Consider the following 14,183-nt stretch of genomic DNA (forward strand, 5'->3'; position numbering starts at 1 on the left):
GAACGAGCCTTGGTTGGCCTGGAAAAATACCAGGCCACCCAGATATGTAAACAATCTACGCTACCCGGCCCGGGCCGACCCGGTACAGATGGGAATGGCCCACTAGTCACTCACTGGTTTTCGTAGTTGTCTTTAGATTAGTCCTCTTCACCCATCTGGTTATTAGTTAGATCCATGTTTTGAAGGTTAAAGTTTATCTGTCCTCCTGCCAAGCTCTTTCCTTTCCCATTTAGTTAATTGATTCCACCAGTTTCTCCTCAGCTCACACTCCTCACACCTGTTGCCTGTTTCCCTGAATACCTCCCTCTGTGTTTAAAAGCCTTGTATTGTAACTTTGTGTTTGTTGGTTCATTATAATTGTCAGCGTGTTCTGTCCTCCTCTAGTCACCCTAGTTCGTGCTCATGAGTGAGCTTCTGTTTGTTTGTTCGTCCAGCGAGTTTGTTATTAAGTCGGGTTCGTTTTGTTTGGCGCATCCGCCTTTAAAATAAAGGAAGTATTTTCTCAAACCTCTCCTGCCTTGAGTCGTTCTGGGGATTCTGCATCTTGGGTCCTAAACCTCCTACTCTCACCGTGACAATGTTATTCATCTTGTTAGTTTAATTTCCATAATTGAGCAGGTGCGAACTTTACACACGTCACGCATGTCTCCGTTTTAAACATGTTTAAACTGTTCAGAATACAAATCCAGGCTCTGTCTCGTTAGATTGGTGCAACTAAAGTTTTTACTGAATGAAACTTTACACTAAACCATGTTGAAAAGGTAAGAAAAGGATTAGATAAAGTAATTTTTTCCCTCATTTACAGTCACGAAGTACAGCGCAGTGCGCATGGCTCTGGGGTTAATCAAGTTAAATATTTTCTCTTTGCAACAATCTTCACAAGAAGGCCAAACAGTTAAATGGCAGGTTACAGATATTTCCATTTGACTGTTTATTTTGATGGATAAACTCAAGGATGTTGGTTGTTATGAAAGAATTACCCCGACGCACACTGATGCGCACACAGATGAGCTGACATTTAAATCATTACGCACATCGCGGAGGTAACTAAATCAATCAAGAAAAGATTCCCATCAGAACATCAGAGCTTTATACTGGACACTGTGCTCAGCGCAGCTCGCTGCGCACACGGTGGACAGAGAGCTGAAGATCTGTAGAGGGGTTCGCAGCGCAGCGCAGACCCACGGTGCAAGCGGTAAGATTTCCTCCCACTGAAACGGTCTGGAAACCCTGTCTCTCTGAGGGATGTCACTTGGAAAAATGTTCTCTGATTATGAAACTTTGGCTGAATAGCGCTTGTTCCCGTCTCTAATATGGAGACGCATGACGCATCCAGTCTGAGGCATAATAGCCTCTTCAGCTCAGAAAGCACCTGTAGAGACATTTGATCACGCACAAAGTTTTTGTGGAGCGGAAGCGGTCGGGCCACGGCAGGTGAAATGTTCCTAGCCTACATGAAGTGAAACTGTTTAATTGTAACATTAATATGTTACTGGACACGCTGGTCTGGTTGGTTACCCCAAAATTCCACTACCTCCGCTCCGCTGCGCTCTGGCACGAACTCCGCCGCAAAATCGGTCCCGTTGTAGTCAATCAGAGCTGTGCCACTACTGTGGCCGTGTGGCGCAGTGCGCCGCCCGCCGTTCCGCCATCCTGCAAAAATAGGATTGATTCTATTTTTGCCGGATGCCGGAGCACCTCCGCAGTCAGTGGACAGAAATCACAACCACCCAACAGGAAAGGGAGCAAGCACAACTTCTGTGATTTCACAATAAACAAAAAGCGTTTTTTGTTTCATATGCACAGGTTTAACAACTTTTAACAACTATCAATGGCAGCTGAACTTTAAATGCACAAAAATAAGCCATAAATACAGTTTCCACTATCAAAGTAGTCACACTTTGTTGATCCAAACACTGCTGATCTCTCAACACAATGATGGGCAGATTAAACAGTTCATTTCGATGCTTCTCCCACACAACGGGTGTTTGGATCGAACTTCCGCGTTTATTGCTCAGACTGTATCGCAAGATCTCGAAAATCCCGCGCATGCCTGTTTGCGCACCTCAGGTCTCCGCACCGGAGCAGAGCCGTTGTAGAGCGGGTACCAGTAAACATTGAGTTCGGAAGCGAGCGGCTGCGGACGGCGGGGGCGGAGCGGAGGTAGTGGAATTTTGGGGTTAGACCAGTGTTTGAAGTAGAAAGCACTCACACACACACGCACACAAACACAAATGCTCACATACCAGTTAAAATAATGCTGATGGCGTGGACTAGAAGACAGGTGATGGTTTATGTATTTAAATGATGATCAGGCTGCTGTAAAATGTAATCTCCATCCACCTCCAGACAGAATTATCCTCTATTCCTTCTCTATTTGCGCTGCCCTTGTCTGAGCTGATGTAGCTGATGGTGCGGTACCCTTATGAACAGTGAAAGGTACACATAAGAAGTGCAGGTAGAGTTAGAAAAATCTGCAGGGCCACAAACACATTAGGGAAGATGGACTGTAGACTATTTGTCAGCCCGTAAACGATCATGGTTCTATTTATATTACATTATTCATGTGGTTTCTGCTGGGATTATTTAGAAATGAGAGGCGCAGAGCTCCAGACAGATGCGTCCTGAGCACAGCCACAGTAACATTCTCAAAGTGTCGCCACCTCAAAAACAAATTTAACACGCAATTGTTTATGTCGGCTCATATCCTTTCATGTTTTCTGTCTTTTATTTGTGCCTGATGCGTTTTGCTGCTGCAGAGCGGAGCGCATAACCTGTTTCGTCCTCCGGTGACTTCACCTCACCGGTGCGGCCGGCGTGTGGTGCGCACTCCGCTATATTTGTGGTCGGTAGATCTTTTTTAACTGCAGTTCAAAGGTAACTCATAAGGTGAATGTATAAGAAGGCAGGTAGCAGTTTTTCTTTAGGACTGAGAGGAGATGCAGGAAGATAATGTGCCATCTCCATCTGTACCTGGTTGGCCCTGCCCGGATAGCTCCAGTCAGCCCCAGCCTGGCCCGGTTTATTCCACACATATCCTTGCTTAGGTATGCAAGGAATGCAGTCAGAGACATTTTCAGCTTCTAGCTAATCAGCATAATAATGAACGATAATGAATTGAGCATGCCTTAAGCCCACGTGGGCTGATTCTACCCACCAATCAGAGGCTTGCTCTAATGGAAGGTGTGAATTTGCTGACTGATAAGCCGGCTTATCAGTCAACAGTGGGTGTGTTGGCACTGGTCAGGCTGAAGCAGACCACCTCAGAAAGAGGGCTGAAAAACAGTCTCGTTGCAAGGCAGGCCACCAAGATATGTAAGCAAGCTATGCTATCTGGGCTGGGCCGACCAGGTACAGATGGGAATGGCCCATTATAAACAGAGACAGGACAGAAAAATTGTCAAATAAAAACAAGTTCGTTTTTGTACCTGGTGTTTGCTACAAACAGACACCACTGAAGGTAATCAGAAGTGTGGAACAGAAAATTAAATGATTCTTTCAATGTTTAGATCAGCAGGAACTCTGAGAGGCTGTAGGCGCATCAGTGAGTTTGTGGCTGCTGCGCGGGGGAGGGGGGAGAGAGCTGAAGCAGTCAGTGAAGATGCAAAAACTATTGTTGTTAAAAGAAATGTGTGTTAACTTAGAAAATGTGGGCACAATTTTAATTGCTTGTCAACATTTTTCTCCAACGTTAAGACTGCTGCACACAAAAAAAAGACTGCTGCTTGTGTGGGCCCCTTGAGGCTGTGGGCCCCTGGGCCTGTGCCCAGTTTGCCCATATTATAATCCGGCCTTGGCCATAGAGGAGTGGAGACATTGGTTGGAGGGCGCTGAGCAACCCTTCGTCATCTGGACCGACCAAAAGAACTTGGTGTACCTTAAGAAGGCCAAGAGACTCAACCCTCGACAGTACAGGTGGTCTCTTTTCTTTTCACCTTTTAACTTTGTGTTATCCTACCGCCCAGGTCCTATGAACACCAAGCCTGACGCCCTCTCCAGACAACATGTCCCTGACCAGGATGCCGAACCTTCCACTATTCTACCCCCGGCGTGCCTTGTGGGAGGGGTCACCTGGGAAATAAGGGACCAAGTACTGGAGACACTCAAGACAGACCCAGGTCCAGGTAATGGTCCTCCAGGAAGGCTTTTTGTACTGCAACCCCTGAGGAGCAAGCTCATCCACTGGGTTCACACTGGCAAGTTCACCCTTCACCCTGGAGTGGGACGCACAGCAGCCCTCATTAAGCGTACCTTCTGGTGGCCATCCATGTTCAAGGATGTAAAGAGCTACATATTGGGTCAAAAAGGAGACACAAGACTGCATGTGTTCCCTTTAACTCAGCCTGCCTTCATCCCACCAGCTGAATCTCAGAGGCTCTCTGCAGCTCTGAAAACAGATAACAAATTGTCAACAATGGTGTTCTCTCCCCAAGGTTCAAGCTTCCCTTATCGTCCTACAGGATTCTTCATGCCGCCAAATAAGGAACATTCGCAGCCCGGATTAGTTGCTAAATCAAAGAATGGTTTTTAAATTTAATATGAACTTCTACAATTTCTAAGCCAGATTATCAGTAAATGAATGTTTATTGCTACTTATAATCATTAGAATATAATGAAATGTTTTCATTAACCTGTGCTTCAATGATTGAAGGTTGAAATGAATGTTATGTTATGATTACATTGATTGCATGTTTATATGGCAAGCAGGGGTGTAGCACCAAATTCTGGGCCCTAGGTACAAGTCTTCTAGGTGGGCCCCCATGCTCAATTACTTAATATCTTTCTTACACATTTTTTGTCATGCTATAAGACAAGATAATAAATATGATCTTAGTTTAACCTCTATATTGAGCAAATACAAATGCCAGCATAATAAAAGTGAAATGCCCAGACTTCACATATAATTATTTTTATTTGCCAACGTGTTCAAACAAAAATCCTGGAATTTATTTTCCAGTAAATGCCCACTGACGGGTCTTCATGTTAGCAAAATCACTTATGAGATCTTTAAAGTCCAATCCTTTGGCTAATTGGCTTTCAATAGAAAGAAGAGCTAGGCTGTTCAGTCTATCCTGGGACATTGTTGATCTCAAATAATTATTCACCAGTTTCAGTTTGCTAAAAGCCCGTTCACCCCCAGCGACAGTCACAGGTAGTGTGCAAAATATCCTCAGTCCAATACAAACTTCTCCAAAAATGCTCTGTAATTGCATCCTGTAGATGGCATTAAGCAGCTCAAGAGGAGACCGAATGTGTGGAAATGTGGCACCATATATTGTTCTCAGGTGTAGCATCTCATTCTCAAATTCAGCTGTGAGATCCTTGTAATGTTTTCTCATCAGTGCCTGGCATGATATCTTCATCTGCTCTTCAGTCATGTCTGTCATGGTTCATGATGTTAAGCTTTGCTAATACTGATATATATTGATATATTAAATACATATGACATGAAATAAACCAGGTTCTCTCTGTGAATGTAATGTACTCTAAATTTTATAATCCCTGCATTATCAGCCAAACTATAAGATTGTCCGTTTTCAAGATCAAATATAAAGAAATTTAAAATAGGCTTAAAATATCTAACCAAGTCAATAACAATCCTCTAACACCAGTGTCATCATGCTATACGAAAAACAGTGGCAGCTTCACGTTCCTGAGATTACCACGAAGCCATCGATACCAAGTTTGTCCCGGTCCATGACTGGGAAGGAGCTGAAATATCCACACAGAGTGAACCTGTTTTTACTGCGAGGTCCGCGAATTGATTGGCGGCGGCCGCCCGCAATAATAATTCTGATTAATTTATATATAAATATAAATATTAATTAGTGTTTTCACTGATAACACTAATTAATTTATATTTGATCTTGATGGTGAAACTAAAGGCGTTTAACACTGAACACCTAACATGAATGCAGCTTCTAAGAGCTAGCTAATATCAGCTAAATTGTGTTCTGCTGCTGCTCACCTTCCTTCTTGAAAAACCTAGTCAATACTTGCTTCTGTTCAATTAACTTTTTCTCCTTCTCTTTCTTTTCTTTTCTGGAAGCCAGATTTCCCTTTCTTGGGAAAAGACATGACTGACTCTCCTGCCTCCAGCTCTGGCTGTCGGCATCTGCGATGTCTCATAAGCTGTACATGCGGCTGTGCAGCCCCTGGCCGCTGGTGTGGACTAAACCATTTTGCACATTTTTAAGGGGTGATAGATGCCTCAGAGATTATTCAGTTATTATTTTTAAGGCGAAATTCTGTTTCTTAACCTCTTTATCCAGGTAAAAGGAAGTTTATTAAGACATTAAGTAAGTAGGGGGGAAAAAACAACAACAATAAAACATTTTTATTCAAAGCTGTCTCAGGGCCCCTCCCTGCAGTGGGCCCTGGGTAAACAGTACCCTTTCCCCCCAGTCCGACGCCCCTGATGGCAAGGTCATCACCGTTTGCACTCACACAAGAACAAGTAAGGTCAAGTTAAACCCATGACACATAAATAACCCTTTACCCCCAGATCAGAGCCTCCGGATCAAAGAAGGTGTGTTTCTGAGTTGTCTTGGTAATATTGCTCAACTTGTCAACCTCTGGTTGGCTACACAAATCATAACATGATAACATTAAAACTGGATCACTCTGGTGATTCGTCAGTTCTAGAGAAAGCTTCAGACCGCCATCTGGCCACCTCTTTAACTATCCAAGCTTTTGACATGTTGTCAAAATCTTTTTTGCACCTGCTAAGCTGATATAGCGAACAGTCCCTGCAGAACAAGCTGATATTGTTCCAACTCCTTAAGAGTCTTTCCAGACGCGCGGTTCCATCCATCTGTCGTGACCCGAGACTTCTCTGGACTGTAGGAGTCGATGCTGTGGTCAATCTACTGGACATGGGTGCCAGAGGTCACCCGACCTCTCTGACCTTCTGATCCACGAAGAGGGTCTCCGAAAACGGGTGAAGTAGACACACAGATAGCGTCTGATGCCTTTTGACAATAATCAACTTCATAGCTTAATGCAAACCAAATTTTTTACATCCAGGACTCAACTCTCCTAGATACGGAAGTTCTGATAACATCGCATTCACACATAGGTTTCATACATCACATTTAGTTCCATCCATCACAGTTAAAAACTGCAGCAGGACAGGAATTGCTCTGCAGAAGACCACAGCAGCTAAAAACGCCTGAACATTGACAGACAATATTACCTGAAACCGCTGACGTCGTTAGGTCCGTTTTAGGGGGGCTTCAGCCCCCCAAAATAATCACAAGCCCCCCTATCATTTTGGTTTATTTTATTTATTTTTTTTTTCAGTTAACTTTTTTTTTATTTGTTCACATCTACATGCTTAACACAATCACGACATGTGTAGTTGGTACATGAGTTTTTTAGTCTGAAACAGAAATAATAATTAATGAATATAGAACTACACCGTCGCACACAGGAAGTATCAAGAAAGAACTTCCTCCACTTCCCGCAGCTTTGTTGACAAGTCAGGGGGTGGGGTGATACAGCAAAACCTATATATCGTTGAGCAAACCCTGCTCAGCGCTCATGTAAGTCACTCAACATCACATTAGGGTAAGACAGCAACAGCAGCACACCGTTAATATTTCAAGGTTATAGTTCAGACTTCAGAGAGAGGAAAATGCTACCGCACCGACATGCTAATGCTAACTCCGCTAGCATGTTTACATGCCGCAAACCATAATGAAAAGCTTTGATGTCAAGTAAAATGGTCGGAAAACTCCCCTGAAGTGACATGATTAACCAGCCAGCCAGTTCATTGAGTGACTTAGTGCCACCAACTTGAGGTACAGTAATGAGTCTGCACAAACAGAACCTGCTCTGCGCTTGTGTGCAGCAGCTGCAGCCCTCTCTGTGGGCTCAACTCTGTCTCTGCGCATGCAAATCTCTCCCTGCTCTCCTCAACAAGTAGCCTCTCCAACAGTCAATCACATACAGCTCTGTTTTATCCAATAAAGCATGTCCAGGAAACACTGCTTTACAGAAAAACACCCATTTAACAGCTAATTGAACTGCTTTCTGCTGCTGGTTAGCTACCAGTCACCATCCACTGCCTGCAAAATACTTTGTTGTAATTCATGTCATGATTAGGGTGACCATATTTGACTTCCAGAAAAGACACATTGCCCATTCCTAAAACTGTTAAATTGCACTATTTTCAGTTAAAAAGGACTTTTAATTTCAACATATAAAGTGTTTCTTCTCTGTTTGGTTAGACATAAATGATCCCTTGATGTGTAAAAGGAAGTGAACAGTGGAAATGTCCCAGGAAAAGAGGAGGGTTAATCAACCTAATTAAATGTAATTATATAAAGTCCTCTTTATCTGAAAAAAGTGCAATTTTCCTGGCAGTATTTCCTGGACATGCTATGATTGCATAATGGAGAGCTGTCTGATTGGCTGACGGAGAGGCTACATTGCTTTGTAAATTGCAAATTGAGCAACAGCAGGGAGATTTGTGCAGGCAGAGACAGAGTTGAGCATGCAGAGAGAGGGCCGCATACGACTGCAGAGCAGGTGTTGCTCTTGCAGATTGATCACTGCACGCTCCAGTTGGTGGCACAAAAATCACTCCGCACTAAAAACCTGAATCAGAATATGGCCGAATGTGTATATTATTGACCGTTTTTCTATATTATATATGTTTTCTATAATATATATAATATATTATAGGTACATATATGTATCTATAATATAGTAAACAGCCAGTTTTATGTATGTCACATATATTCAAAAGCTACATCAAAACATATATTAAAACCTATATGTTTATGACTTCTTTCCATGTGGGTTGTCAGTTGCTTAATATTTCCTATGTTTACCTATGGGAAAGAAAGGAGATATTGTACTCATCTAACTTTAACATAAATTTTGGCAGCTTAATGTGACGCTATGGAAAATGCCATCATCATGAGCAACCAAACATAGGCTATATTAGGCTAACAGTTGTCCATATTCTGTCCCATTTATCCACCAATGGCTGTTTCAATTATTGTGAGTGAAAACTAAATGGCATAGTAGCATTTGTCTTGGCATTAGAAATTGAAAATGTTTATCAATGTTTTGGCTAGATGGATATACGAAGATTTTTTAAGAGAGTGAGTGAGGAACAGGAGAGAGACCAGGTGGTTGATGCTGAGGAGATCTGCATGGTCAAGGTCAGTGATCTACAGCGAAAACAGGGGCGAGCGCACCGTTATGAGAATTTACCTGAGCACAAAGTTCCCAAGCAAAATTGAACAATTTTCTATTTAGGAGTAAACAGGTAAGAGACCTTGAGAAAAAAAATAACTATAATTGTCATGTGACCTGCAACCTTATGTCAAGTTGTATCTGTATAGTTGACTTTCTGTATTATAAGTTCTACTACTTGCTGGATATTTTTATATATACTGTTATTTGGTCTTGTAATTGTTAATGACATAATCCTTTATTCCATATCATAGCAGTGTTATTCATATATTAAAACTGTCAACTTTACACTCATTTGGCAGAATAAAAGTTTGACAATTATTCATTTGTTCTTTATTGTCACATTTCAGTAACATTTATAATCAAACAAGTTGTAATTAAACAAATTAAATAAATGACTACAACATTTCCCCCTGTTAAGTGCAGTAGACTGAAATGAATAGCTTTATTTGGAAATATAACATATCTAATTTTTAATGGACTTACATAAAATATTTCTTCAACATAGACCCCACTAATTAACTGATTAAGTGTTATTTTTTATAAAAAGAAGAAAATGCACAAAGATAGGAAAGGAAAAGAAAGTGATAAAATAATAGGTTTTGTTAAACGTTCTTCAGATAATGAATTAATTGACAAAGTTTTTGCAGGGTGTGACAAAAAACGTTCGAGGTCAAGCTCCTGGGGCTAAGACCACCCACATCTCAATCCTAGTGACGTCCATGCCTGAAACTCAGACACTGAAAGTTGTACATGTAAAAAGATAAATACGAGGTTGTAATACATGTTAGGGTACATTTATGCTATTTCAGATTTTTTATTCATGTACATTTGTATTTTCTATTCATACATTTCTGAAGAAAAATCAAGTCCGTTTTTTGTTTTTCCTTTTATTACATTATTATTTTGGATAATTTTAAACAAAATAACTGCAAAATATTTACAGATGTAGAAATCTAAGCTTGTCCTGAAAATGAGGTAAATGTTTTTGTTCAAATAGGATCTGTTTTGACAGATTTATTCAAAGATAAAGATAAACATGGCCAGGCGGACATGAACAATAGCAGTACTAAACATCTTTGTTTTAGTTGCATGGAGCCTTTGAAGTGTCCTTGACATGGTCTCGGGAATGTGTTTCACCCAAGACATACTCAGAATCACCACTCCAGACAGAACTTCTTAAAAGGAATAACAAAGGCATTATTTTAGAAACTAAAGGAGCACCACAAAAATGGGTGAGGGACGGGAGACGACGGTTTGACCGGGAAGTTGGGAGGAGGGAGATGGAGATCCTGAGAGGAGAGAGGGAGAGAGGTCAGGTCTGGAGGTGGGTCTCGGCAGGTGAGCTCGGAAGGTGTGGGGTTCCAGGTGGTGGGGTGGGCGGCGAGGAGTGGGCTGGTTGTGGGGAAGAGGAGCGTGATCCTTGGGGTGATCCAAGGGCTCGGCGGAGGAGTGCTGGTGGAGGCTGGTTTTCCTGGTGAGGAGGCAAAGGGAAACAAGAATCAGTAAGGGAAATCTATCTTTGAAACACACAAAGCTTAAGAGCTCAAAAAAAAAAACGGCACTTGGAAACGTCTGGACTACCAAAGTTGAGTAATCCTCCGGCGGAGAGTAGCAGAACCAGTCCTCCTTATGTGAGCAAAGAGAATACATGATAGAGACTCTTGCCCTGACTCTTGCCCTGAATCACCAGCTACACAGGTTTAGCAGGAAATAGACGAGTAGGGCCTCTTGGGGATCTTGGCGGCGGCCATGGGTCACTGCCTGGCGGCTGCAATGCCCCTGGGCGGGTCTGGGTGGGGGCCTGGGGGCTCGGGGTTTGGGGGTGGCCGGCCCCGTGTGGGGATCTGGGCGGGGCCTTGGGGGTCGGGTCCTGACATGTATGCTGCCGGGAAGAAGGCAGGGACACCCAGCAGTCCCTGGCCCGGGTTCGGGGGCCTCAGGTAGGCCTTGGCTCCTCTGCCGTTCCATCACAGGGGAGGGGGAGGTCCAGGAGGTGAAGGACCCAACCTTACCTGGATGTCCCATGTCTTATATATTCTGGAAGTTGTGCAAATGCAGGGGTGGGCATAGATATTCTGCTGGGGTGGGGCTGGGTTGGTGCCCTCGGACTCCGTGAGGCTCTGTAATGCTGCTGCTTTGGGCCCTGGCAGGATGGGCTGGGGTCTCCATGCCCTGGGTGGCAGTTTGACAACAGAGGTGCCTATTGGGGCCAGTAGGGGAGCTGGCTCCCTGGAGGGCTAAGCCCAACCAGCCATTCCTCCCCATCCCCGCATATTTCTCTCCTCCTGCTCCCTCACATCATCACACAAACATACACATAGGACCTTGGGGGGGTGGGCAAGTCAGGGAGTGCGGGTATGGACCCCATTTCCGCATTCCTGTGGAAACCTGCCCCCCAATTTTGTTTGCACCTTATACACTTCCACTGACGACATTCCACACAAACACACACTTAGGGCCTTGGGAGTGAGCACATTCAACGGCATTTGGCAGGGGGATATTTCAGCCTCCTCCCGAGTGCCGGTGCCCACTTCCAATTTTAAACCGCACTTAGACACTGATGGCTGAGGGTGTAAGTGGGGTGGTGCGGTGGCATCAGCTGGCATATGCTGGATGATGCCCGCACTGCCCACTCACCACAGCCATGAAATACACCTCATGATCACACAACACTATATTGGAGCAGGCGGAGGGAGACTAGGGGTCTTAGCCACCTCTGTTGTTGCTAGGCTTCCTGGGGCTGGAGGCTAGGAGGGAGATCTGGCCGTCTGGTTGGGGTCTGGGGTGGTGGGTTGCTGTGCTCAGCATTGGGCGGGGGAGCCTGCTCATCAGCACCCCAGCAGAAAGGGTCAAACTCTGGTTACCGGTGATGGTTGTACCCAATGTGCAGCAGTACCGGGACCAGAGTGAATAGGGTGTGTATGGGGAGCATGAGTGAGTGTCCGGCGTGCATTTTTGTAAGTCTTGGGTTGTATGTGCATGTGTGAGCATGAGGGAGGGAGTGTGTGACTGTGTTTGTGTATGACTGTATATGTCAGGTGGGGCCTTTGGGTCCTCCCCTCTCCTGGAACTTCTCTTGATGATATAGATCTCTGTCCCCCCTCCCCCTCCCACACCTGGTGTGGGGGCTTGTGCCTTGGTCTGCCTGAGTGTTTGGGGCAACCGGGTCTGGGAGTTTAAGATTTTGGCTTCTGCCTGTTAGATCCCGGTGGCTGCCTGGTGGGGTCTGGGTCCCTGGGCTCTGCTGGGTCCCCGGCGGGGGTGGTCGCCCCTGGGTCCCGGGTCGCTGGGTCCCGGGCTCGGCCGGCTAGGGGGTGGGAGGCTGCGGGCGGGCCTGTGGGCTTGCCGCTGATATCTCCGGAGACTCTGCCGGCTGCTGGTTGTGGCCCCCCGGGGCGATCCTCTGTGCCTCTCGAGGGGGGCGGGGGCCTTCCTGGTTGCAGTCTCCTTGGGGTTCCTGCGTTCTGGGGCAGCGCCTGGATCTCTGGGACTTGGAGCTCCCCCCCGTCTCCTGCGCATCTTTGGGGGGCGGATCTGTGGTCCCTCACACTCTCTGTTGGGCGCTCCTATAGAAAAACCTTAAATAAACAAGCGCGTGTACACACACAGGTGCTCACATGGTGCTCTCAAAAGTATGGGCTTGGGCACGTTAAACACAGGTCTTAAGACTATGGTGGGCACTTAATGCGTTGTGATTTATTATCGTGATTCTTCAGTTAAGCAATGTTGATTATATATATATATATATATTTTTCTTTTCATCAAGTTGACGCAGTGATAGGTAGATCTTGTTGTATTGTTGTTGTGTCCCTTTTTTTGTGTCCCTTTGTTTTTTTTTGTCTTTTTTCTGCAGGTCTGGAAGCAGACTCTTGTTCATTATTATTTGTTTTTGTGGAACCCCCCCCTCTCTCTCTCTCTCCCCCCACCTTTTCTTTTCCTCTCTCTTTCACCTCTGTCTCCGTGTCTGGTGGGAATTACAAAGCATTCAACAACAATAACAATAAAGTTCTATTTCGTCTAGTCTTAGCCCTTAAGCGAGCTGCTATTGGAAGGGTGATCTCAGCATCAGCCAATCATGAAGAGCTTAAATGTACGCCCACCACGTGGGCACCCCTTGTGGGTTATATAAGTGGAGCGACTCCACTGCTCGCCTCCGTTTTCTCTTCACGCCAAGCTTAAGAGCTTCCTTTAAGAGCAATTATACAAGAAAAATCTACTCACCGACCATGTCCAGCGACGCCAGGACCTGCCCGGCCTGCCAGACGGGCTTCATCCCCAGCGGCGACCTGCACGCCAAGTGTGAGGTCTGTCTCGGGGCTCACCACGCTGGCCTGGCCTTGACCCCCAGGCCTCGTGCCTGTTTTGTACCGCTCTGCCTGTGGCTGAAAAGGTCAGCCGGGTCGAGTACTTCACCCCCTCCACCGACTAGGAAATTCCGGTGGCTGGCACATACTCACTGGACAAGGCGTTACGGTTCTTCAACGTCGGCCAGGAGCCGGCTGGCTCCTACCGATTGGACGGTGTCATCGACAGCGAGGAGTACGACGAAGCTGGCTGCCATAGCCCTTCTTCCCTCCTGTACAACACGGAGGTCGACCACGAGGCTGGCTGCCATAGCCCTTTTTCCCTCCTGTGCAACACTGAGGTCGAGAAGCCTCGTGAGGAGTACGACGAGGCTGGCTGCTAGGGCTGCAACAAACGATTATTTGGATAATCGATTAATCGGATGGGGTCTCGACACGATTAATCGATTAATCGGATTACATGGGGAAATTTTTAAAAACTGCTAGGGAAACGTTATTTCTCTCCTTCCTTCACTTTATTTAACACAACATTATTAGAAAACAGTTCAATAGCAGAAAAACAACATGCCATCACCTAAATTGTCTTATAAGGTGTATAGACAGAGACCCTAAGCTACATCATAGAGAGGAGGTGATGGCACTGTACGAGTGGTGCCTGGAAAATAACCT

Source organism: Nothobranchius furzeri, chromosome 18 (assembly GCF_043380555.1).
Source record: "Nothobranchius furzeri strain GRZ-AD chromosome 18, NfurGRZ-RIMD1, whole genome shotgun sequence".
Classification (NCBI taxonomy): domain Eukaryota; kingdom Metazoa; phylum Chordata; class Actinopteri; order Cyprinodontiformes; family Nothobranchiidae; genus Nothobranchius; species Nothobranchius furzeri.